The sequence below is a fragment of the Chiloscyllium plagiosum genome, unplaced genomic scaffold (genome assembly GCF_037043375.1).
Source record: "Chiloscyllium plagiosum isolate Xiang-an unplaced genomic scaffold, Cpla_swu_hap1 HiC_scaffold_24, whole genome shotgun sequence".
NCBI lineage: Eukaryota > Metazoa > Chordata > Chondrichthyes > Orectolobiformes > Hemiscylliidae > Chiloscyllium > Chiloscyllium plagiosum.
In genome coordinates, this window is record NW_028270162.1 from 46,769,934 (window position 1) to 46,796,985 (window position 27,052).

Here is a 27,052-nt window from a genome sequence, read left to right on the forward strand (position 1 = left end):
AATCGTCTGCAACAAACGCTGACATTTGTATTCTGAAGTGGTTGGTGTACCTGTGCCAAATTTATGATTAGTGTACAAGGTTCTTCTCATTACCAACATTTCCAATTCTGTTCTAAATATTGTTTTGTCTGCTACTTCCTCTTGAAGTGGATAACTTTACATTTCCTCACATTATTTTCTAACTCCCATGATCTTGCCTACTCTTCCATTTATATTCTTATGCAACCTCATTATGACCTCTACAAACTAGAAATCATTAGATTTGGTCCCCTCTTGTTTCATTCCCGATCAGTACACCGTAGAGCTGTGGAGGGCCTTCGGTTCCTTGGGCGTGGAGGTTATAAACCTTTTCCTATTTCATAAAAGGTCATTCTGAAAAAGACACAACTAATGTTGTCTTTGAACACGTATAGCTTTCAGTTAGCAAAATACAAAAACTTTCAGGAACTGTATTTTCTGGTATAGGAGAAATTTCTTAACAGCAGTACTCTAAGTGATGTTCTCTGCCACCTTTATTTAACTAATCCAAATATAATCTCTCTGTAAATATACTGCAATCAAAGAATTGAAGAACACTGCACCTCAGTCATCTACCATGCTGTTTCAGCTTCATTCCTGTTTTCAATAATTAGTATGCCAGCTCTGAATTTCTAGTACTCAATAAAAAGGAACAGGAAACATTATACAGCAATCTGAAAGGACTATTACCCATGCCATCAATATGCCAAAATTAGTTTGTCAGTATATGCTTTTTATTAAACTTGCAGTGCTGTACAACTGAAATATTAAGTGTGTAAGGGGTGCTACTGAAATGAATTAGAAAACTATTAAAATTAACAATCATCTAGGGGGGAAAAAATAGCCCAACCTTTAGCATTTCACCACTACTGTCTGACTTTAAAGATATTTTCTCATTGGCTGTTGTTGATCTCATGCCTCCTGTTTTTATTCTCAGGATGGCAATGATTCCTCGTGCAGTGCGCCAGGTTTCGGGAATCTGCCTTTAGTGAAGTAGAAGTGTTGATAAACCATTGGCAATGATGGATGTCACAGCTAAACTGATCCTGTCTTTAAAGGTCTACATACTTTAATTCCATGCTTGTTTACCTTGTGTGTAGCCACTCCACTTGCCTCTGAGTTAGAAGTTAATGATTCAAGTTCCACCTAAAGACTTGAATACTAAATCTAGGCTGATGCTGCATTGAGCAGTGTCATGCTATTCGAGCACTGCCTTTTAAATAGGCCATGTTTATTCTCAGGTGGATGTCAAAGATATCCCAGCACTATTTTGAAGAGCAGGGACATTATCCTTGCGAAATATTTATCCCAATTTTTTTTTCTCAAAACTAGCTGAATCATGTTCTTGGAACATTATCAAAGGCTTCAGATAATTGCATGTTATTTCTGTCTCATGTGTACATAATCTCTCATACCATACCTCTCGCATACATTACAGAAAAGAAACCGCAAATAGTAATTGAAAGCAGGCAGGTATATACTTTTCATAGGCTGCTCTGTTGACTTTTGATAGAACTAGGAGTTTGGTTTCTTTGGACATTGTTGCTTTACCATAAGCAATGGCTTCAGACTCCCAGGCTGACCATTAGCACGTGACTTACTGTGGTATGTTTTTCAAAACCTAGTGCTCACCTTTTTAAACTTGACCCTAAATTATTGTTCTATGAAACTTTATCAGGTTAAAAATCCCTTTTCCAAATTGTGGGAAGTTTGAGATGTCTATGTGACACTTAATAAATATTAAAATTAATCAAGCTCAAACTTGTTCAGTTTTATAAAATGTTTACAATATAGAATATAGTGGTGATAATGAACAATAACATTGTGACAGGATAGTGAATTATCAGTCAATACTTAAAGCCTAAGAGAACATTAAGCAACTATTGTTTATTATAAAGTGCTTTATTGACCTGCTTAGTTGGTATGATCTAAATTAGTCACTATTTCAGCAGCTTCTATGATCGTTTAGAATGATTGCCAGAAAAATCAAGTGATGTACTTGGGATCCTACTTGTTGTGTTGCTATGAAAAGGTAAGAAAAAAGTTCTATATTGACATTTGATTAACGAGAAACAAAATTCTCCAATTTTCCATTCCTAAAATTGGAGTGCTTCCATGATCATGGTTTCTCTACATCTGGCTAACTCCAAAAAGACTTCTGGTCATTACTGATCAAATGGTATGTTGTTGAGAAGAGATTATTGAGTCAATGCAAAGATAGCTGCAGGAAAGTATTCAAGCAAACCTCCAGTGTGATTATGCAAAGAATGTTTCTTAGGGGTAAAAATATCTTGTTGCTGTTGATTGTCGGGCGAGAACTGCATAACTATGCAGAATAAATCCAGAATTGAATTGAATTTATTGTCATGTGCAGTGAGGCACAGTGAAAAGCTTTGTCTTGTGAGCAATATGAGCAGATCACAGAGTTAAGTGACATAGTAAATAATAGGTAAGCAGCAGCAAAAACATAGGTATAGGTGAGTGTTAAGAGTTTGAGTCCATTCAGTATTCTAACAATAGTTGGGTAGAAACTGTTTCGAAACAGGCTGGTGTGTGTGTGTGTTCAGGTTTCTGTACCTTCTCCCCGATGGTAGAGATTCTAGAAAAATATTGGCAGGTTGGGATTGACCTTTGAGAATGCTGGACAGTGGGACTGGTAGATGGATTCTATCGATGGGAGGTTGGCCTTTGTGATTGTCCGGGCCGAGTTCACCACTCTCTGTAACCGTGTCCGATCTTGAAAGGTACAGTTGCCATACCAGATAGTGATACACCCAGACAGACGCTCTTGATGGCGCACCTATAAAAGTTGGCAAGGGTATTCGCTGTCATGCCAAATTTTCTCAGCAGCCTGAGGAAGAAAAGATATTGTTGGGATTTTGTAACCATGTGTCAACATGAAGAGTCCAAGAAAGATTGTTGTGGATGACCATTTCCTGGAACTTGACGCTCTCCACTCTTCTACCTCTATGCTGTTAATGTATAGGGTGGCATGAGTAACATCCTATCGAAAGCCAATAACGAGTTCCTTGGTTTTGCCGGCATTGAGAGCTAGGTTGTTCTCAGTGCACCATTTTTCCTGGTCTTTCACTCCTCGTCTGTAGTTTAGTTTGTCACCATCTGAGATTCAACAGACTATGGTGTTGTCATCAGCAAACTTGTAAATGGCATTAGTCTGGCTTTTGGCAATGCAGTCATGGATATACAGTGAGTAAGGGGGCTGAGTACGCACCCCTAGGGCGGCTCCAGTGTTGAGTTTTAGTGAGGATGAAATATTGTCCCCAATCTTCACTGATTGTGGCCTGTGGGTCAGGAAACTGAGGATCCAGTTGTAGAGAGTGGGGCTTAGTCTGAGATCACTTAAGTTTAGTAATCAGTCTTGAGAGGATGATAGTGTTGAAGGCTGAACTGTAGTCAATGAGTAGAATTCATATGTAGCTGTTCTTGGTGTCAAGGTGTTCTAGGGAGGAGTGAAGGGCAAGTGATAAGGCATCAGACATGGATCTGTTGGTCCGATAGGTAAATTGAAGTAGGGCAAGAGTAGGGGGAGGCTGGAGTTGATTAATGCCATGACCAGCCTTTCAAAGCACTTCATGACCACTGAAGTTAGGGCCACTGGGTGGTAGTCATTGAGACATGCTGCATGAGCTGCCTTAGGCACAGGGATGATGTTGGCCTCTTGAAACAGGTAGGGACAGTGGCCTGCTGCAGGGAGAGGTTGAAGATGTCCGAGAAGACCTCTGCCAGTTGATGTGTGCATGCTCTGAGTGCACGGCTTAGTACTCCATCTGGTTCCATACCTTTGCTTGGATTCACATGAAGGAAAACTGATCTGACCTCTGATGCAGTTGGGGTAGGTTCATCAGGATTATTACCTCTCCGCCGAAATTCTGCTCAAAGAGAGCATAGGTGTTGAGACAATCTGGGAGGGGTGTGTCATCATCTGCTATCTTGCACTGTCTCTTTTTAGAACCTGTGATGTTATTCAGTTCTTGCCATAGTTGCCGGGTATCTGTCCGGGTCTCTCATTTGGTATTGGTCCTTGGCTGTATTAATGGCTCTGCGATGGTCATACTTGGATTCCTTATATTTGAGTGGGTCTCCTGATCTGAAAGCCTCACGCCTGGTTTCTAGCAACTTGTGTATGTCCTGAATCATCCAGGCTTCCTGTTGGGAAATACCCAGGTTCACCCAGTGTGAACTCAGTCACCTGATCCTGGATTTAACTCCAATAGAAAATGTTTGTTACAATACATAAAATCTTAATTGAATGTTCTTACATAAAAGATTGAAGACTAGGAAAGGTAATGTCGCAACAATTGCTTCTGATTGATTCTTTGTCCATATTAACTAAATGAGATCCCACCCCCCAAAAGCAGTATCATATTTAGTCAAATAATCTTGGAACTGAAATGTGTTCTCAGAAGCTATTATTTCTTGTACTTTCAAAGGACAGATTTTAAATCTGTTATCCCATCAACTACATTGTATAAAACATATACCCAGCCATTTTAAAATAATTGGTCAAGTAAAAGCTGGTTATACAAATTGTCAATTTCTGTATCTTTGTTACATGCAAGTGCTAGCTTTATATAATAGTAAAAATATTATATCTGTCTCTTATTACATAGTTGTTTACTTAAACTGCTCTCGACAGACTTGTCAATGATGATACCAAAGAAAGTCCTGAACACCAGCTAACTGCTTCCCAAATTGTCTGACCTTTCGCTATTCAACTCTACCGAATGCTTCATTTGTTTTATTTTAAATGACATTACAGGTGAGTGCAAGATATATATCTTTAAAATGCAGACTGAATTGCACGTAATAGCACTGGTCAAGTTATATGCTACTTTGACCCTATTTTACTTGACTGCTGCAATTGAATATTGTCAGAGAAAGCTGACAAACTACATTAAAAATTGCTATAAAGGTCAGATCATCATCATGTTTCCTACATATTAAGTGAGTGATGATGCATGATATCTGAATAAATTAAAGGTCCTTATAGGATTGAATTTGGATTATTGCTAGACCTTCAGAATTAGGTGAATCCCTTGGAGTTATGTTTAATTGCATTGTGTCATGTTTATAGCTATCAAATCCATTGAAGAAGTAATCACAACAGAGGAACAAAGGTGTTTTCCTATTAACACAAAGTAACTATTCGCAATAAATTTTCATTCAGACAGGCTGCAATTCAGTGTCAATTATACAAGTTGAAATATGTACAATTGTAAAACATCTAGGGATGGGAGGTATAGATCAGAAGGGAACGTGAGTACCAGTTATAGTGAACAGAGAAGGGAGAATCTTCTGAACCCAAGAATGTGTTTTTAGTTCCTGTTAGGTTTTTCAAAGTGTGTTTGCTTCTGTTTCATGTGCTTATAAACCGTTTTGTAAATTTTTAGGCTGTAATTCTTGTGCCTGGTGAACTGTTGGGATAATGAAAATCAAGTTGAAAATCAAGCAAGGTTTTCCAAGATCCTGGTTGAATTATTAGACCCTGGGTCAGTAAGCACTTTTGCATTGACTAAAGCATAAACCACGGTCTTATGTGAGTAAATATTGTATATTCTAACATGGATCAATAATAATTAGAGACGTATTGAAGTTATTTTATGAAAACCTCTTTTAAACCTCAAGTCCCTTTCCCTCTAAAGGCTTTTCAGTTAATTCACTGGAAGTTGTATAGTGTTAAATGTTGAGTCCATAAGGTGATTTTGTTGGTTATAACTTGTATCATTTGCAAGCCAACAACTACACTTAGAACATTTTAACCTGTATTTTAAATAAACATTTGGTAGCACAGAACTTAAAACATTGCAGAGAGAGATAGGAGAGTTGTACGTATCAAAGTTAGGACACAAGAAATAGTTTTGCTTGAGAGATACCTCTGTGCCTATAATGGCCCAATCAATTAGCATCCTCCTCTCGTTCTGTATAAAATGGCATCTCTTTTTTAAGTCTTTTACTTGTATTCTGTTTCTGATGCAGGCAAGACATAAAAATTCGATTTCCACTCACCTTTTAACAATGTTTAAAAATTGTATTTTACTCTCAAGTTTTTCTTCTCTCCTGGAAGTCTCAACTCTTTTTGGGATGCTGCAATTCCACAGATACCAGCCATTTCCACTCCCTCACTGTGGTGAATGGACCTAGACTGTGCTACTGAAAATATATTCAGATTCTGAAACCTGCATTTAATGGCTACAGAACTCCACAGGAACAGCAATTGTTAGTTCTTAACAGATTATTCATTCAGCAGTATATCATTTACTGTTGATGGACTAAGAATTCTCAGAGCTATGTGAAAAGGGAAAAAAATTACTGTAAATGTGCCATCTGCGTACTAGGTAGCATTATCTATTGTTTCATTCCAGTAGATTGTCTAGCATTGCCATGCCTCTCTCCAGTGATTGTAAATGGATGTTAATTTCTGACATCTGGTGCTTTCAGAAAGAATTCCAAAAAGGGTTTTCCTGCTGCAATCAGCGACTTAATGCTTCTTTTGACTGGCTTTCCAAGATGAGAACGGATGTGAAGATAATGAAACAACAAGAAGTTCATCACTGGTGTCTAAAATGTGACTCCATCTTGCTTGTGGACTGCAATGTGGCTATGCCAACAGACAGCCATTCACCAGCTCCCATCTGACTGTGGAGAATTTTGACTGCAGGGCATTTTTTTTTAGTCAAACTGAAAGGTTTGTGATGCAATTGTGTAAAAATGTATTTCAATGCAAAAAAAACTCAATTGCAATTATTTGATTAGCAGTTGAGATAAGAACTTAAAACTTTTTGAATTGCTTTTGCTGAATCATCGTTCTATTCCCACCCCACTGTTCCATTGTTTTCCACTCCCTCAGCCAAACCATGTGCGAGCCAAGACCGGATGGATTTCTCATCAGGAATGCTTGAGAGCCTCCAAGAATCTAAGGTTAACCTCCCGAACACTGCTGCAACCAATCCCCTACCAGGCAATATCACTGTGACAGTAAATAAGTTTTATTTTCATACCTTTGGGAAGTTCTGTTTATTAGTGGAAAATAAATATTGTAAATGAAAATCATGAGGGGCAGACATAGGATAAATAGATGAAGTCTCTTCCCTAGGGTTGGGGAGTCCAGAACTAGGGGGCTTAGGGTGAGAGGGGAAAGATATAAAAGAGACCTGAGGGGCAACTTTTTCACACAGAGGGTGGTACATATATGGAATGAGCTACCAGAGGAAGTGGTGGAGGCTGGTACGACTGCAACATTTAAAAGGCATCTGGATGGGTATATGAATAGGAAGAGTTTGGAGGGATATGGGCCGGTTGCTGGCAGGTGGGACTAGATCAGGTTGGGATATCTGGTCAGCATGGACAGGTTGGACTGAAGGGTCTGTTTCCATGCTGTACATTTCTATGACTCTCTGAATGTGTGGGATTGTTGGAAGTTGGAGATCTTGTGAAGAAACTGATTGCCAACCACAGTTGGAAAACACTTTCCTAGACAGTGAATGAGAATGACAACTGTCATTGTCAGCCTTCATCCAACGTCTGAACGTGTGCATCATCAGCAGGGCTCTGTGAAGATTTGTGAAGGAGGTGCATTGGTTGGTTCTTGTTCCTGCTCACCTCAAATTTAAGTAGCACTGACTTAGCAATGCAGATGAAGTGAGCATACTCTTGTCTTTTTGGTTCAATGACTCATTGCCAAAGCAACTGAACCACAGAGGAAGCCTGCTTCATTCTCTGGAATCCAACTTGGAAACTTGTTGGAGGGAACGCAGAGATGACCGAACATAATGCACACATTTGTTTTATTAATTTGTGAGATGTGGAGATCGTTGGCTGGGCAAACAGCAGTTGTCCATCCCTAATTGCCCTTGAGAACACAATGGCAAGCTGCCCTCTTGAACCTCTGCAGTCAATGTTCCTCCTCCTGCAGAGTTGTGAATTAACATTTCTGAACAGGTCACTTAGAAAATACCTTGATAAACTGTGGCTACAACAGTAGGTTCGGGCCTACGAATCCTGCAGTGAGTAATGCACCCCCTGATTCCCCCAAAGCCTATTCACCATCTATAAGGTACAAGTCATGAATGTGATGGAATACCACCCACTTGTCTGGATGAGTGCAGCTCCAACAACACAAGAAACTTGACACCATCCAGGACAAAGCAGCCTGCTTGCGCATGCAGTAGTAGTGGTGTTACTATCTAAAGGATACAAACCCTCGTACCTGGAAGTACATTACTGTTCTTTCACTGTCACTGGGTAAATAACCTGGTTAATAATCCCTCCCTAATAGTGCTGCAGGTATACCTGCACCCCACACACTGCAGAGATTCAAGAAGGCTGCTCATGACCAGTTTCTCTAGAGCAATTGGAGATGATCAATGCTGCCCACCTCCTGTGAATAAACAAACACAAAATCTTTTTGGCCCCCCTCACAAATCTGTAAATGTCTATTTTCACCGTTTCACCAAAATAAACACCGGTATTCCTTCCCTTGTCCACAGATTTTCAGATTTTCCATTTCCTTTGATACAAATGTGTTTTTAAACATTCAAATAGTTTCATTTCAAATCCCACTTATACATTTCCAGTTCTCTTGCTTTGAGTTCCGTATTCACAAATCAACCAAAATCATCTGGAATTCATCCTAATCCTAGATCCCAAATGGAACTGACTAGGAAGTGCAAACATTTTGTTTCCAGTTTGAAAGTTGGAAAAATTCAGTGATGTTTTTGGATTGATCGTGATCATTTTATTTTATAATGTTAAACATTGCTTTCTTGGCAGGACATCTGTTATTGGAAAGTGAGGCAGGAGAGGAATGAGGTCATATCAAAATGCAAAATTGAGAAGAAAAGATGAAAAAGCAACAAGAACCAGATGAGAAAAGGGAACAGGGAAAAGACTGAATTAATATTGAGCAGGGAAACACAATGTGGGGGGGTGGGGGAAAGGAAGATTGAAAGTAACAATGAGTCTGAGGCAGTCAAAAAGCTAGCTCCCATTGTCTGACCTCAGTCTCTCAGCTATATAACTGTTGGTGAACACCATTCGATGTTTAATCCATTTGCCCTTTGTGCAGCAGGATCTGGCACAGGCTCTCAGATCAATGGGAATGCAATGCAGCTGTCTGTTTTAAATTGTCAAACTGGTTTGATTGTCAGAGCGACTGGCCGTTTTATCCTGATTCGAATTCACTAGTTGTGTCTTATGCATACATATCTACCACATTGTTCTATTAAAGTTATTATTTCTCTGCATTCTGAATATGTGCATTAAGAGGTAGACCATTCAGCAAGATTGTAGCTAATCAGTTCGTGTTCCACATTCCACTTTCCTATCTACCCCAATAACCTTTGATTCCCCTAACTAGAGTCATAGAGTCATACAGCACAGAAACCGACCCTTTGCTCAAACCAGTCCATGCTGAGCATAATCCCAAACTAAACTAGTCCCATCTGCCTGCACTTGGTCCATATCCCTGCAAACATTTCCTACTCATGAACTTATCAAAATGTTTTTTAAATGTTTTAACTGTACCTGCTTCCTCTGGACACTCATTCCACCACACAAGCTATTCTGTGTAAAAGAAAAATCACCCCTCATGACTTTTTTTTTAAATCTTTCTCCTCTCACCTTAAATATTCCCCCAGTCTTGAAATACCCCACCTTAGGGAAAAGACACCTGCAATTCATCTTATCTATACCCCTCATGATTTTATAAACCTCTATAAGGTCACCCCTCAACCTCCTACCCTCCATTGGAAAAAGTCCGAGCCTATCCTTGTAACTCAAACCCTCAATCCCAGCAACATCCTGATAAATCTCTTCTGAATCCTCTCCAGGCTTAATAATATCCTTCCAATAACAGGGTGACCAGAACTGGACACAGTACTTCAGAAGAGGCCTCACCAGGGTCCTGTACAACCTTAGCATGACCTCCCCACTCCGTACTTAAAGGTCTGAGCAATGAAAGCAAGCGTGCTAAATGCCTTATTAACTGTCCTGTTGAGGATATGTGGTAAACTTCAAAGAATTATGTACCTGAACCCCTCAGTCTCTCTGTTCTATGACACTACCCAAGGCCCTGACTTTTAACTGTATAAGTGTATATATAAGAATCAATGCATTAGCAGAAGTAGGATCAGAAACTAGAGGGCATAGGTTTAGGGTGAGAGGGGAAAGATTTAAAAGGGACCTATGGGGCTATTTTTTCACGCAGAGCATAGTGTGTGTATGGAATGAAAGGCCAGAGGAGGTGGTGGAGTACAATTATGACATTAAACAGGCACCTGGATGGGTATATAAATAAGAAGGGTTTAGAGGGATATGGGTCAAGTGCTGACAAACAGGACTAGATTAGTTTAGGATATCTGGTCGGCATGGATAAGTTGGACTGAAGGGTCTGTTTCTGTGCTGTACATCTGTGTAACTAATCAGTTTGTGTTCCAAATTTGACTTTCCCACCTACCCCAATAATCTTTGATTCCCCTGATTAACAGCAACCCACCTACCTCCACCTTGAAATGTCCATGCCTGACATCTTGTACCAATTTAGATTCCTAGGCGTCTAGAAAATGAATGCTTTATAATATCTTCGATATTCTCACCTGCTTGTTTTAAAACCTTAGTCGAGAAAACATCTGGCCGTGGGAATTTGGCACTCTTTAATTCCAATAATTTCTTTGTTCCTGTAGCTTTGTTTCTGTAAATTTTGGTGAGTCCCTGTCTCTGGTTAATTTCCTTCGTCCAGCAGCGGATTTCTCCTTGTTGTGTAAACACTGATGCAAAGTAATTATTCAGCATGCCCTCTGTTTTCTTAGTTTCATTAAAGTGGTGGGACTAGATTGGGTTGGGATATCTGGTCGGCATGGATGGGTTGGACCAAAGGGTCTGTTTCCATGCTGTACATCTCTGACTCAATGACTCTATTTCCATATCAGTTACCAAGAGGCCACATAATTCCCAACCACACTCATTTTGTTTCCTGATAGCTGGCATAAAATAGCAAGGAACTTTTTTTAAATGTCTGTCAGCAACAAAACATTCACCAAATCTCTCAACTCGACTGAAAGGGGCAACTTTACTCCCACTGTGTGCCCATGTGCTTGGATTTTCTGAGGTATTTTGGACAGTGTTTGAGGTGAGTTTCTTGCAACCTTCAAATTCCTCCTGAAAATTTGAATATGGGAATGGGCTTAGAAGTGCTTTAAATTGACATGAGTGTATACGGTCCATTAGGAATGAGTGGGAGCATGAGGTGGCAAGGATGTGATGGGGGAGTGGAGGGTGAGAGGTAGGGGAGGCAGTGAGGGCAGAAGTGGAGAGGTTTTAGGGGTGTGGAGGAGTGAGAGGAGGAGCGAGGGGTGCGGGAGAGAGTGTGAGGGGTGTGGGGAGGGAGTGAGAGGTGTGGGGACGGAGTAAGAATTGTGGCGGGAGTGAGGGGTATGGGGAAGTGAGGGGTGTGTGGGAGGGAGTGAAGGGTGTGCGTGCGGTGAGGGATGTGGCGGTTGTGAGGGGTGTGTGTGGGAATGAGGGCAGACGTAGGGAGGGGAGGGGGAGTTCGGGGTAGGGACAGTGAGACTGGTGGGGGGAGTGAGGGGTATGGGGTAAGTGAGGGTGAGTGATGGTGAGGGAGTATTGGAGGATGTAGTGGGGTTTGAGGGGAGGCATGAGGATGTATGAGGAGATAAGCAGAGGAGTGAGGAGGTTTGGGGAGCTGTGAGAGGGAGTGTGAATAGGTGTTAGGAAGATGTGGACGGAGTGAGGAGTGTGAGAGTTGTGGAGGAACTGTGGAGGGACAATGAGGGCCAAGGGTGACAGGGTCTACAATTTATGTAAACAACTGGGACAGAGTTGCAGAGGGGTGTTTAAACAGCCTGCCTTAGTTCTTGGTCATACCTCAGACCACTTCTGAACTGTTTGCCCCATGCCCATGCTCTTAGGATGAAAACAAAGTCAGATGGGGCAACATCGACTGAGGCAAGTCTGTCTTTCTGGGAAGACTTCCAACTCCAGTCGCCCAACGAAAGACAACAACCTATCCCTGAGAGTCTTGAGTGCCTTGTTAGTTGATGTTAGAGGACCAGCCTGGGTTGGTAAAGGTTAGGGCCTGATCATTTGGGTGAGCCTTTGAAGAGATGACTAAAGCAATGCGTAGGAGACTGTCTACTGAAGCTGCTTTTACGGAGCTCCCTTTGAGAATGTTCCCCATGAGAGATGGTCAATACAACTGACTCAGTTGGAAACACAGAGTAAAGGATAATTGGTGAGATGTCTAATGGGTGGAATATGAGTGGTGTCACCTAATCATCTGTGTTGAGTTATAACTAATCATTGTATTTATTCCAACTGCAATGATGAAGCAGAAAGTGTAGATTTGGTGTAGAATTACAAACAGGCATTGATAACTTAAAAGACTGGGAAAAGCAAATGGATTCATAGTAGAAAAATACACGGTCAAGAGCCCAGACCGAAAGGGGATTGAGTTAAGTACTATCCACCCGGCGAAAAGCAGGAAACAGTGCAGGAGTTTTGGAGACTAAGTGTACAGAAATTAAAATATCACAAACCAGCGCAGGAAGAGATCAAAAGGCCATTTCCTGCTGGCTTTGTGATTTTGAGAACTGGAGAATGCCATGGGGGAGAAGTTATGGTTCCGCTCTGGAAAGCTCTGATTAGGTTAGATCTGGAGGACCGTGAACAGTTCTGGGCAGCAGGTCTGAGGAAGGGTTTCTTGGCTTTGCAGGAGGCTGCAGCATTGTTCACCAGAATGACACCGGTCTCTGGAGAATTCTTGTGATAAACAATTACTTAAACTTGGGGTGTAGTTCCCAGTATTTTGAAAGTTAAGGGGGAGTTTCCATGATATTATCAGAAGCAGAGAGGATGATTAGAGAAAATCTGTTTCTGCTGATTGTAGTATCCAGGGCCGGGGACATAATCTAAATATGAAAGCCAAACGTTTCAGGAGTGACATTATGACACACAAAAAGGGAGTTGGGGCAGGAGGTTTGTGCTCTCCTCCACAAATTTTAAATCTGAGATTGACATATTTTCATTAACCAGAGGTGTTAAGGGAGTTAGCAATGTGAATTTATAGAACTTGTTCACTAATCTACCATTAATGGCACAGTGGGATGTTAGCGCGGATGAAATGATATCAGTCCGAGCCCAGAGTGCGGTTCAACAATCGGTAACGTTTATTGCTACAGTAACGCCGGCGGAGACCAACCGAGGTCCGAATCTCGGCTGCTCTGCTGTTCCCGCGCGCAGCTCCATATTATATACTTTTAGTTGTCAGGATGTATGGAATTTGAGGATGAATGGGATGATAGTTCCCCATCATCACTGGAGTAGGTGCAAATAGAATGTTTCCTGCCGTCCCAGGAGAGTTGCAGGGCACGCACAATAGGGTGCTAATTGATTTATGTAAAACGGGTCCGAGTATTATCTGCTTGTCTCTCTCTGTGAGGGCAGGGGCTAGCACCCCCCTTTGTTCCCTTGGGGTGTTGGTGTGTATTGGTCTGATATCAGTCTCTTGATGTGATTAGGAGATGGGTTTCCATATTAATTAATTCCGGAGTTTTGGTCTATGAGTCATGGGTAGTGTTGGTCTAGTGTGGATTTGATCTGTCCTCTGTCTCCTATCTCCCGGTCACGTGGGCGGACCGGCAGCTGCTGAGTTCTGTGGGTTTAAAGCTGCGACTGCTGTTTAAAACACAAAATGAATTCTTATAGTTTCCTGATGTAGGCATAGTCCCGTGGCAAAAGCAGGGCGGCTCTGATGCCCGCTTGCAGTCCCCCCTTTCGGCAAGGGGTTGGACACGTCCACACCCCCGATGCCGATATTTTAAAAGTCAGTTCCTCGCCCGGTACATTCCGCCGGCCGTCATGCTGCAGTCATGGGGCCTTTGGATAGTCCCGGGAGAAGGTCACATTAACGTGAGCCCTGTGAGCTCATGGTGCCTGATCGCCCGCCAGGAGTCGATGGTGTGGAGCATGGTCTTCCTGGCCTTTCGTTTCTTGTGCTGGCGGCATGAATGACACGCCAGCAGGAGCCAGGCCAGAGCCAGCAGTAACTGTATGCCTACAATGGTGTGCGAGATGATTCGGATCCAGGGATGGATGTTTACATTCAGGCTCCTGATATTCCCTGAGGGTGTCCCTGAATTTATCAGTAGTTTGTATGGACTCGGGGTTCCGTCGTCGGACCTCTGAGTTGTGAGCTTGCCCAACCGTGACTGGGCGCCTGGGGGCGAAGCAGAACTCGTGCTGGGGAATCGGGCACTGCAGTCCATTATACCAAAATGAGGTTTCAAGAGTGGAGACACAATATCGTCCCCCCCCCACCACCACCATACACCACCCTAGTGAAGTGGGGGCCCGTGGGTTCGATTTCAAGGGTGCAGCCCTGTGTCCGGTTGAACCCGCATTCCGCTGTTTCACTCCTTCGTAAGGGGTGAGGGCTGATGGTAATCGCCCCTCGCTGCTTGCAGCCTGTAAGCGGCACCCCGTACACAGCGCCGTTTCGAGATATGGCTGTGTGGTGAGCTAATCGATATTTGAGGGAAGCGTTTTCCCGTATGACTCCGATGTTCTCAATGTGAAACAGGGGAAATGGCCCCGAATCTGGGGTGACCACGGGGATCAGGAGGACAATCCCGACTCCTGTCGCCTCACTGACCTCAAAGCCGCGCATACTGGGTATACTCTGGTCATACCCTTCAGAGTCCGGTTGTCGAGCGGCCCGGAGCACCCTGCGAGTGAGGCCAGTTTGGCACTGTCGATCCAGTCGGGCACCTCCCCCCTTTGGACCTGGTCAAGATTATGCCGGATCTGGGCTACCATCCACAGGCCATACGCATGGCCCGGTCTATAAGGGGGTTAATGGTGTGGGCGTGTGTCTCCAGGACTGCAATGCCGTCGAGCTGGGTGTATGCTCCCTCTTCCCCCAGGCGTGCCTGGTCTGCCTGATTTGAGAGAGACCTCTGTAGCAGGTCCCTCATTACCCCTTTTAGTTGCTCGACCTTTTCGTTAAGGCCCTGGATGTCTAGGGAGTTTACTACAGATGTCCCCGTGTTGAGTCCTGTGAGAGCATCGTTGACTATGTCCCGTCTGTGTCGTTGTGTGTGCGTGTTATGTATGTCATTTCGGTAGTGGGTTGCTCCCATGGCATCTATGGCCCTCTCTATAAAGCCTTCCCCATCATGACGTATAGGTTGTGTACCTGTGCTGTGCAATAGTCCGGTACCCGGATGCCCGATATATTGACCAGCAGAGGCATGACCTCGTGTCGGACGTTGCCATAAAGGGCCTCTCCCTCATCCCACAATACCAGTTCCCCCCGTGGGCCCCAGTCCCAGAGAGGGGCATGGCAATATCTCGGGAGTCGTGGTCGGGGGCGGTGTGGTTGGGGCGGGTGGAAAGCACAAATACAAAGAGACTACCGCGGCATTAGTAGGCTCATAATATCCGCAGATAGACAGATCCCGTACAGTAAAGGCATCAAAGGCCGGGGCAGAGGAGAGGTCCTCTGGCATGGCACACATTGTCCCGAACATGTAACCCCACAAGTCCATCGCCTCAGCACGCCAGAGGCAGGTCGGCCGCGGGTCGCGCTCCGACGTGCAGAATAAACAGTGTCTGTACGCCCGGGAGAACTTCCAGCCAGGCGTTGTAGAACGCGTCGATCACATCAGGCATGTCCCTTGCAGGAATACAGATGGCGTCGGACGCGTTGAAGGCAACACCGCAGCGGTAGAAGTTGTCATATATTTCGGGGAAGGAAGGCACTAGTCGTAGGGCGAAGAGGAGAGCAGGGAGGAGAGTGGTGCACCGGTGAAGCATGATCTGTGGGAAGAGAGGGAGAGGGGCACCCTTACCAAGGGTGTAGGGTTAGTGTGTGTAGGAGCAGGTCTCCCTGGAACCGGTCCACCTGTTGCACTGTAAGGAGAAAGAGGGACGGTTAGAGTCAAGTCAAAAGGGGGAGAGAGTATCTGTCTGGTCGGGGCTTAAGGGTAGGGTTTAAGCTGGGACCAGTGTTTCCACCTGCCCTTTCCCTTCATGTCGACACAGGCACACATGTCGCTGATGAGGATGATTTCGTGCGGTCCCAGCCACCGGGGGGGCGAAGCCAGGCCGGTCAGGGGCGGCCCTGACCAGGACTTTGTCCCCAACGCCAGGAAGGGGTTGGGCGGGCAGATGCGGCTGCAGTTTTGCCTGGTCCCTAATGTCCTGCTGGTCACGCGCAGCTTGTCTAAGGGCCCGCAGCTGCGTGTCCAGCTGCCTGATATAGCACGTCACCCTGTCCCTCAGTGGGGCCATGTCTTCCCCCCCCGACCATAACGTTCTCTGGTAGTCGCATGGCCCTCCCCATCATGAGCTCGAAGGGAGTGAGGCCAGTGGAGCGGCCTGGGGTGGTCCTTAAGCGCATCAGTATGCAGGGCAGAACGTCAACCCAGCCCTGCCCTGTTTCGGCGATCGCCTGTGCGATCGCAGCTTTGAGGGTCCGGTTCATGCACTCGACCATCCCGGAGCTCTGGGGATGGAACGGGACGTGGAAGCGCTGTCTGATGCCTAGGAGGCGGCAGGCCAGTTTCATTGCGCGTCCGGTGAAGTGCGTGCCCTGGTCTGAGTCGAAACATTTTGAATTGACCTGCAGGGTCCAAGGCTTTTTACAAAGTGAAAGGTTAGGGTTTCTTCTACTCTTTGTGTGAAGAAATGATTCCTGACATTATCCTTTTGTTGTCTGGCTTTAATTTTACACAGTCTTGCTCTTGATTCTCCTGCCAGAGGAAATCGTTTCTCTCTGTCTGCCCTTTCAACTCTTTTAGTTATCTTAAACGATCCAATTAAATCACCCTTCATCACCTTCATTGTATGGAGTATTTGGGTCTAATCAATGTGGAATTCATGCTCAAATTCTAATTGTTCTGTCATATTTTTGCTAATAGTCTTCCTTTCCAGCAGATTCCTGGACATTATCTCCCCAGCTCAAGTTAAGCAAATCTTGCAGCCTCATTTTAAATCCTTAAAAATTTGGCCTTTCCAATTTGAGCATGAGGTTCCATCTGCATTCCCACAAGGTAAACATAGAAATTTGTTCTTGTTAACTTTGCTATTTGGCTTCCTCTGCGATTCTGGCAGATTAACTTGTGAACTTCTGGGATGTCTTGTATCCAGCCAGATAGAAATGTTCATTAGCTAACCTTTAGTTTCCAACTATTGGACTCAAGTAACTAATTTAAAGCAAAAAAAAAATTATAGTCTGGCATTCTCAATACCTGAGACTTGGAGACTAACAGTCTATTCACTTTTAACACAATCTACCATTGTCTACAAGTGTGAATACCTTCCCACGAAAACAACTAAGGGACACCTTTAATCTTAACAATCCAGTTTGCTGTCGGTGAAATTCAAATCTGCCTCTATGTTACCCTAATTTACTGACAGCCCCAAAATGTAACCACCTTGTAAAAATAATTGTTTGGTAGTACTGAACTTAAAACATGTCTAAAAAGAGACATGAGGTTGAAGCTTTTAGGCTTGCACTCATCAGGATTGAAATGAAGCATAGCCTTAATAAGTTTCTTCTTCTTGTCGGCTATAAAACAGGTAAGGGAACCCTCTGGCCCCCAATCTAGGTCTTCGGCCGCGCTCCCACCCATGGTAGGGGCGCAGCGGGTGTAACTTAACAGAAGCTACTTTAAAGTAAAGCTAGCAGGCGTGCTAGGGGATGTTGCTGGCACTGGCTTATTAATCTCCCAGTCGGGGAGCCCACTCCCTGTAAGTCGAACCCTAGCCCCGCGGGTCAACCTGGGCAGGGGGGGGATAGTAACAGACTGGGTGCGTGTCGATTCCCGAGCGCGAAACCCCGGGTTTCCGTGAGTCTCTCTCTCACCGCCTGACGTTCAGCGGCCGTGTGTACCCCACAAACACTGGGCATGAACCAGGGGCCCGAGTGCAAGGGGGGGGGGGGCATGAAGTCAGACCTAACCGCGCCTGATCCTGCAGAGGCCAATACCTCAGGACCGCGAGGTCAATGGGCAGAGCATATAACCGCCGGTTGGCCCAAAGGCCCCGCGTCTCGGGCTGGTTTGGAGGACTTCCCTTCTTGTAGTGCGTAGACCTCCCAGCCTCTACCGCGTACGCAAGGAAGGCGCTAAAACCGGGCTCAACGTACAATGGGGTCCCCTAACTCCCACTGCAGAGGTCAACCAGGAAGGCTTGTTTGGTCGGTTTTTAAACAGGAAGGTCAATCTGTCGGGGTCTCGTACCTAAAGTCGTCAGTCCAAGGATAGTCCATCAGTCACAGTAGCACATTGACAATAAACGACAATAATAATAATCACGCACACTTTTACTAGTGTTCCACGACCCCAATCGCCCACCCGCGAAGGATCACACACACACACACTTTTAAAGAGTACTCTACCGTTACACGACTGCCGGACTCACTCTGTTCACAGGTTCAGATAACGGCCGGCAGTGAAGTCCCTTGCGGGGCACTGGGACACTTTTACACGAGAAGTAAAAGAGTAAAGATACTCACCCAGTGTCGTCGCAGGGATCCAGCAGCCGTCGTTAACCAGGATGAAGCCCCCAATTGTTAGCGCAGATGAAATGATATCAGTCCGAGCCCAGAGTGCGGTTCAACAATCGGTAACGTTTATTGCTACAGTAACGCTGGCGGAGACCAACCGAGGTCCGAATCTCGGCTGCTCTGCTGTTCCCGCGCACAGCTCCATATTATATACTTTTAGTTGTCAGGATGTGTGGAATTTGAGGATGAATGGGATGATAGTTCCCCATCATCACTGGAGTAGGTGCAAATAGAATGTTTCCTGCCGTCCCAGGAGAGTTGCAGGGCACGCACAATAGGGTGCTAATTGGTTTATGTAAAACGGGTCCGGGTATTATCTGCTTGTCTCTCTCTCTGAGGGCAGGAGCCTAGCACCCCCCTTTGTTCCCTTGGGGTGTTGGTGTGTATTGGTCTGATATCAGTCTCTTGATGTGATTAGGAGATGGTTTCCATATTAATTAATTCCGGAGTTTTGGTCTATGAGTCATGGGTAGTGTTGGTATAGTGTGGATTTTATCTGTCCTCTGTCTCCTATCTCCCGGTCACGTGGGCGGACCGGCAGCTGCTGAGTTCTGTGGGTTTAAAGCTGCGACTGCTGTTTAAAACACAAAATGAATTCTTATAGTTTCCTGATGTAGGCATAGTCCCGTGGCAAAAGCAGGGCGACTCTGATGCCCACTTGCAGGGCCCAGGGGAGAAATGAACTGAATCTTACATTTTTTTGGCTGTCAGTTAATTGAACTTTTTGAACGGATTCTTGCTACAACGCGTAGTGAGATCCTCACTACCAAACTTGCCTCATTAACCATCCACCCCGTCCCAGTGGTGTCCCCCTCACTCAATTCTTACCGTTCCTGGGAAAACAGGCATATTCCAGAATGGACTAGTATCCCTGGCCATTGTTAAAGCCTGCCTGTAGACCGAGGCAAGCAGGATTAATCCCAGCTGCCCGGCCTGGTCTCTGACATTCCCCCTGAACATGGCAGGACAGAGGGAAACTAGCAACCATTTTGTGGGCAGGGGGCCTGAGAGACTGGGTGCTACAGAGGGAGGAACATCATCCTCTCCCAGGACTGGCAGAACAGATCATGATGCCACTCCATGCCAGCCTGGTCTGGGGTTGCAACCCGGGTCTGCAGGAATGCCCAGCACTGTAGGAAGGGGGGTCAATGACCATCTCCACTCTGTCAGAGTCAATGCCACCTTCTTCTATCTGATACCTCACACTCACTCCATCTCTGATACTGTAGCCAGTCTGCACCGACCCCATTGAGGCTTCTATCACTCTCACTAATGCCTGCAACATCTTCCATCACTCAGTGATCCAATAGTAAAAGCATCCCTTTAATACCCGTCCATACATTGTGCCCTGAGCTGTTGGTGCCCAGTATTTAACATGGCAGTCCTTTGGAACAGATGGTGTGCCAATGTTGCTAGGTGCCCTGGTTTCCATGATGAGCATTCTCAGTATCCTGTCCCCTCACAGCGGGTGGTTAAACATGATATTACTGAGGTGAGATACACAGGTACAAGCAATTTAACAAGCAATAATGACCAGTAATCAATGACTCACCATTCCTCATGAGAATCACGCCCCCAACATGTGGAACATAGTTCCAGGAGGCAGTGAATTACTCCCAGTGTAGGGATAGGTCTGCCACAAATCTTACCATAGCTACATCATTCAGACCCCTCTGAGACTCTCCCCTGTGTTTCTTCAGCATTCTGTTGGTTTGTTCTGTGTGACGGGATGGAGAAGCTTGCGTATAGAATCCCTATAGTGTGGAAGCAGGCCATATGGCCCATACCAACTTTCCCAAAGACATTCCAACCAAGCCCAACCCAATATCCTCTAACCCTGCACCTCCCTGGACACTATGGAGCAATTTAGCACAGCCAAATCCGCACATCTGTGGGATAAAACGCACGCAGATACATGGAGAATGTGCAAACTCTACAAAGTCTGTCGCCTGAGGGTGGAATCAAACCCAGATCCCTGGTGCTATGAGGCAGTAGTGCTAACCACTGAGCCACCATACAAGGCTATACCAAAGCACTTCATGGCCACTTTTGAAGCACAGCCACTGTTGTAATTGTCAGAAACATTGCCCCAATTCTGCAGGCAGCAAGCTCCCACATAATCAAATGCAACAATGCTCTTGTGCTGTTGTGTGAGGAAATACTGTTGGCCAAGGATACCTTCCCTGCTCTACTTTGAAAAATACCTTGACATTTTTATTGTCCACCTGAGGGCAGGTTGCATCCAGTTTAATATTCCACCCAGGAGGCAGCCTCTCCAACTGAAATTAAGTGAAAAGCTTTGTTTACGAGCTGTACAGACAGATCAAATTGACTTAGACAGAGGCATGAGGGTTACATTGCAAAGGGCGTGCTTAGGTGACACCAACATTAGCAAGACCAGCATTACTTGAAGTTAGAGAGTCCATTCATCAGTATAGTAACAGCAGGGAAGAAGCTCTTCCTGAACCTGTTGGTGCATGTGTTCAAGCTTCTGTATCTTGTCTGATAGAAGAGGTTGTAGGAGAGCATTACCGGGGTGAGACGGGTCTTTGACGATGGCAGCTTTTCTGCAGCAATGAGCCATGTGAATGGAGTCCATGGATGGAAGGTTGGCTCCTGTGATGGCATAGGCTGTGCACATAACCTTCTGTAGTTTCTTACAGTCCTGAACAGAGCAGTCACCGGACCAGGCCATTATGCACCTGGACCGTATGCTCTCAATTGTGCATCTGTAGAAGTTGGTGAGGGTCTTTATGGACATACCAAACTTCCTGAGCTACCTGAGGAAGAAGAGACATTGTTGCGCCGCCTTGACTGTCGCAAGTCCAGGAAAGGTTGTCTGTTATTGTCACTTCGAGGAACTTGACGCTATCCACCCTCTCCACCTCAGCTCCATTGATGTAGATGGGAACGTGTCCTCACCTTTTCTTTCTGAAGTCAATGATCAGTTTTGTTTTAGTTTTGCTAACATTGAGAGTGAGGTTGTTCTCATTGCACCACATCACCAAGCCCTCTATCTCCCTTCTGTATTTGAACTCGTCATTGTTAGATATCTGTCCTACTATGGTGGTGCTGTCAGTGAACCTACAGAGGGTGTTCTTTCAGAAATTGGCGACAAAGTCGTGGGTGTACAGGGAGTACAGTAGAGGACTGAGGACACATTCTTGGGGGCTCCAGTGTTGAGTGTTATTGTGGAGAAGGTGCTGTTGTCTATCTTCACTGATTGATGTCTGTGGGTCAGGAAGCTGAGGATCCTAATGCAGAGGGCGGAGCTGAAACCAAGCTCACAGAGTTTGAGATCAATCTTGGGGGGGGAATACTAGAGTGGTAGGTGGAGCTGTAGGCAATGAGCAGGAGTCTGATGTGGGTGTCCTTATTGTCCAGGTGTTCCAGGGATGGATACAGGGCCAGCAATATGGCATCCGGTGTGGACCTGTTATGCTGGTAGGCAAATTGTAGGGGATTGAGGCAGGCTGGGAAACTGGAGTTGATGTGGGCCATGACCAGCATCTCGAAGCACTTCATTATTGTGAGTGAACACTTCAATACATTTGCGGTGTAAAATACCTTGGGACATCCCCAGGTTGTGAAAGGCAGGAGATACATGTAATATTTTCTGCAATGACTATGAAGTTTGGCCATGATTTTTCACTGGGAAGAAACATTTTCCTCAGCCTGTACTGCTGGCAATTTCTTCCTAAACTATGCTAACCAGAGTTCTATTCTCGAGGATAAAGACCACTTCACTGTAAATAGATGGATGGTTTAACTTTGATCATTCAACTCCTAATTTCTTACTTGGCTCCTCACCTCATTCCATCATTTACATTCCTTCATAGTTTCCTTTGTACAAGAAGAGAAAGTTTGTTCCAAATTCTTGAGAGTTTCTATTGGATTTGACGTTCCTGCCAGCTGATTGAGAGGAGTAGCTATTTTCGATGCAGCAAGATACAATTTCAGTGTCAGCGAGCATTCCCATTGTGAGAGAAATAATTTGATAGTAGCAGAGATTATACCTTGAGAGAGACTATGGGATTTTGGATATAAAGGTCTCAGAGCAACCAGATAAATGCAAAACACTGTGAATGCTGAAGATCTGGAATAAGATCAGAAATTACTGGAGAAACTCAGCAGGTCTGGCAGCATCTGTAGAGCCAGAAACTGACCTTTGAATCCAGTATGATTCGTCTTCAGTTCCAAAGAAGTCACACAAGACTGTGTTTCTCTCTCCACAGATAGAGTCATAGCACTGTACAGCATAGAAACAGACCCTTCACTCCAACTCATCCATGCCGACCAGATATCCTAAATTAATCTAGTCCCTATTGCCAGCACTTGGCCCATATCTCTCTAAACCCTCCTTATTCACATCCATCCAGATGCCTTTTAAATGTTGTAATTGTACCAGCCTCCACCACTTCCTCTGGCAGCTCATTCCATACGTGTACTACCCTCTGTGTCAAAAAGTTACCCCTTAGGTCCCTTTTATATCTTTCCTCTCTCACCCTAAACCTATGCCCTCTAGTTCTGGACTCCCCTACCGCAGGAAAAAAACCTTGTTTATTCACCCTACGATTTTATAAATCATTATAAAGTCAAGACCTGCTGAGTTTTTAATCTTAGAGCATCCATGTACATCACAGAATCTAAGGAGCAAGGCCAGGAATTTACAGTACAACGAATGAACGACATTGTCCTAAATGGTGGGAAAAACAAACCAGCAGAACATTCTTATCCAGTGTTGAGGATGATTAGATATATAAATTGCTTTTAAAAAGTATCGCAGCTACCACAAACGGAACTTCCAACTACAAGGTTAGAAAAGGTTACAAATGAGATTGTATGTGGTCTGCAATCAGGGAGCTAGTGAATGTTAATTTTATTGTGGAGCAGTGGATGCATTATGTAGGAGGAGAAAGTGAGGTCTGCAGATGCTGGAGATCAAAGTTGAAACTTTATTGCTGGAACAGCACAGCAGGTCAGGCAGCATCCAGGGAACAGGAGATTCGACGTTTCGGGCACAGGCCCTTCTTCAGGAATGAGCAGAGAGTGTTCAGCAGGAGAAGATAAAAGGTAGGGAGGAGGGACTTGGAGGAGGGGCGTTGGAAATGTGATAGGTGGAAAGAGGTCAAGGTGAGGGTGATAGGTCGGAGTAGGATGGAGGCGGAGAGGTCAAGAAGAAGACTGCAGGTCAGGAAGGCGGTGCCGGGCTGGAGGGATTCGGCTGAGACAAGGTGGGGGGAGGGGGGATGAAGAAACTGGTGAAGTCCAAGTTCATCCCCTGTGGTTGGAGGGTTCCCAGTCGGAAGATAAGACGCTCCTCCTCCGACCGTCGCGTTGTTGTGGTTTGGCGGTGGATGAGTCCAATGACCTGCATATCCTCGGTGGAGTGGGACCGCAATTTCCCCCCCGACGTGGTCGACGGTGCCCTCCACCGCATCTCCTCCACTTCCCGCTCCTCCGCCCTTGAGCCCCGTCCCTCCAACCGCCACCAGGACAGAACCCCACTGGTCCTCACCTACCACCCCACCAATCTCCATGTACAGCGCATCATCCGGCGTCACTTCCGCCACCTCCAAACAGACCCCAGCACCAAGGATATATTTCCCTCCCCTCCCCTATCAGCTTTCCGTAGAGACCACTCCCTCCGCGACTCCCTTGTCAGATCCACACCCCCCCCACCGACCCAACCTCCACTCCCGGCACCTTCCCTTGCAACCGCAGGAGGTGCAACACTTGCGCCCACACCTCCCCCCTCACTTCTCTCCATGGCCCCAAAGGAAACTTCCATATCCGCCACAGATTAACCTGCACCTCCACCCACATCATCTACTGCATCCGCTGCAGCCGGTGTGGCCTCCTCTATATTGGGGAGACAGGCCGCCTACTTGCGGAGCGATTCAGAGAGCACCTCTGGGCCACCCGGACGAACCAACCCAACCACCCTGTAGCACAGCATTTCAACTCCTCCTCCCACTCCACCGAGGATATGCAGGTCATTGGACTCATCCACCGCCAAACCACAACAACGCGACGGTCGGAGGAGGAGCGTCTTATCTTCCGACTGGGAACCCTCCAACCACAGGGGATGAACTTGGACTTCACCAGTTTCTTCATCCCCCCTCCCCCCACCTTGTCTCAGCCGAATCCCTCCAGCCCGGCACCGCCTTCCTGACCTGCAGTCTTCTTCTTGACCTCTCCGCCTCCATCCTACTCCGACCTATCACCCTCACCTTGACCTCTTTCCACCTATCACATTTCCAACGCCCCTCCTCCAAGTCCCTCCTCCCTACCTTTTATCTTCTCCTGCTGAACACTCTCTGCTCATTCCTGAAGAAGGGCCTGTGCCCGAAACGATGCATTATGTAGGAACATTAGGAGCAGGATTAAGCCATTTAACGCTGATGCCTGCTTCACCAGTTAGATCATCAGTGATCTGTACCTGAACTTCAGTTAGCCATATTTTCGAGGTGACCTATCTCAGGGTAGGTTCACTTAACAAAAACCTTTCAGTCTCAATCTCAAAAGCTGCAAATGTCAACCAAGATTGGATGAGATTTCCTCTTTTCCACTACTTATTGTTTGATAAATGCTTTGATTGGCCAAGCTCCTGAGAAGGGAGTGTATATATATTCTTGTTGCACACCAGGGAAAGTAACTTCTCTGTGCCTATCTAACTCTTCTAACATTTCATGCTCCTTGATCTGATCACTCTTTAATCCTTTAAACTCAGGTAAGACCAGCCAAGTTTATGCAACATTTCCTCATATTTCAACTCTCTAAGCCACTATTACTATATGATTAAAAAATGGAGAGTGTGGCAATCTCTTGCAGACTGAATTTCTCTTTAATGTAATGAGAGTGTCATGAGGAACCAGCTAAAGGCAACATCCATGATAAACAACAGGAAAGTATAGTTACATAAAAGGACATCCACAAACAAAAGGCCTTGCAATGGAAATACCTGCAATCCAAATATCACTGGGACATGTATAAGTTGTTACATTAAAAACCTCATCCAGGGATTCAGACGGCAATAATTAAACTGTTTTGGCAAAAGTAGAAACAGTTCTTCCCAAATTAATCACAGCAAAAGCAATTTCCTACTCTGCTCCTTCCAATTAATTCAGGCACTTCAAAGCTCTCCAGTTACATGCCCTTCTTACCCAAAGACGATGCTACTGTGATACAGTTATGTTGTCCATGGACTATTTGACCATTGTGGGGTACCATATGCCTCACCAACAAAGGCCAACATCCACAGTGACTGGTTTTGCAGATAGCCATGGTGTGGAGGTGCCGGTGTTGGACTGGGGTGGACAAGGTCAGAGATCACACGACATCAGTTTATAGTCCAGCAGGTTTATTTGAAATCACAAGTTTTCAGAGTGTTGCCCCTTCGTTAGGTGAAGCACCAAAAGCTTGTGATTTTAAATAATCCTGTTGGACTAAAACCTGGTGTTGTGTGACCTCTGACCTTGCAGGTGGAGGTGCTGCAGCAGTAATTCTAACCTGATTAAGAGTCATGTTGGAGATTTAACTGAAAGGTGTAGCTTGAGGAGATGTGTGGCCATCATAGTGTAATCTACTGAACGGCATCGTCTATATAAATCATTATATTAATATGTCTATTCCATATGATTTATTTTATGTCAAAGTTTAGAATAAGCAGTGCCGTAATTATTTACGTTTCAGCCCCTGTGATGTCCAATTTCCACCCCAGCTAACCGTGTACTTCCCCAGAAACAACTGACCACTCAGAGATTCGGGAACTGACTGGCACCCCCGGCCCTGGGGTCAGTTTAAAGGCCGTAGCCCTGGGTAAGCCCTGGCAGTTGTCCTGCATTCTTTCTGATACTTGCCCTGGATATGACTGCTCTCGGCTGAGGTGCTGCAGAGTCAGGGACAGCACAGGAGGCCACAGGCAGAAAATACCACCCTGAACTAGCAGCTGCCTCCTGGGTCAGTGCCACGCTCAACTTCCCGGAGTAATGCCCAATCCTGTAAAGTGGCGGTCATTGACCTTCTCCACTCTGCCACTGGCAATGCCACCATCTTCTCCTCAAAACCTGCTGCTGTACCCACCTCCTGCCAAGGCCAATGCTCTCTCGCTCTCACTGTTGTCTGCAACATCTTCTCTCGCTCGCTGTTATCCACCTCAATACCCAACCCCAACCATCCTGTTAGCCCTCTGTGCTGCCCATTCACTTGCCCAGAACACCTCCCCACCCTGCACCAACTGTGACAGCTATTCATCTCCAATAATGGCCATGTCTTCGTCAACCCAGCAGGGGAGCAAACCACAATAGGGCAGAGTGGAGCACGGGTTTATCATTCAACTCTGAGCAGTGAATCTTGACTCTGATCAGACAGGCTGCTCGATCCGTGCTGGGAAGCCCCGCCAGGCCCTGATGGGACTGAGGCACA

The 27,052-nt window shown here is 45.4% G+C and overlaps 1 long non-coding RNA gene across 1 annotated transcript; it reads left to right on the forward strand.

Annotated features, from left to right (window-relative positions):
- The first annotated feature begins 1,924 nt into the window (after positions 1-1,924).
- LOC148145440 (uncharacterized) lies at positions 1,925-7,013 on the forward strand. Its single transcript, XR_015761311.1, has 4 exons — positions 1,925-2,050; positions 4,676-4,798; positions 5,430-5,528; positions 6,478-7,013. It is a non-coding gene; the product is annotated as an uncharacterized LOC148145440 (long non-coding RNA).
- Positions 7,014-27,052: the final 20,039 nt, after the last annotated feature.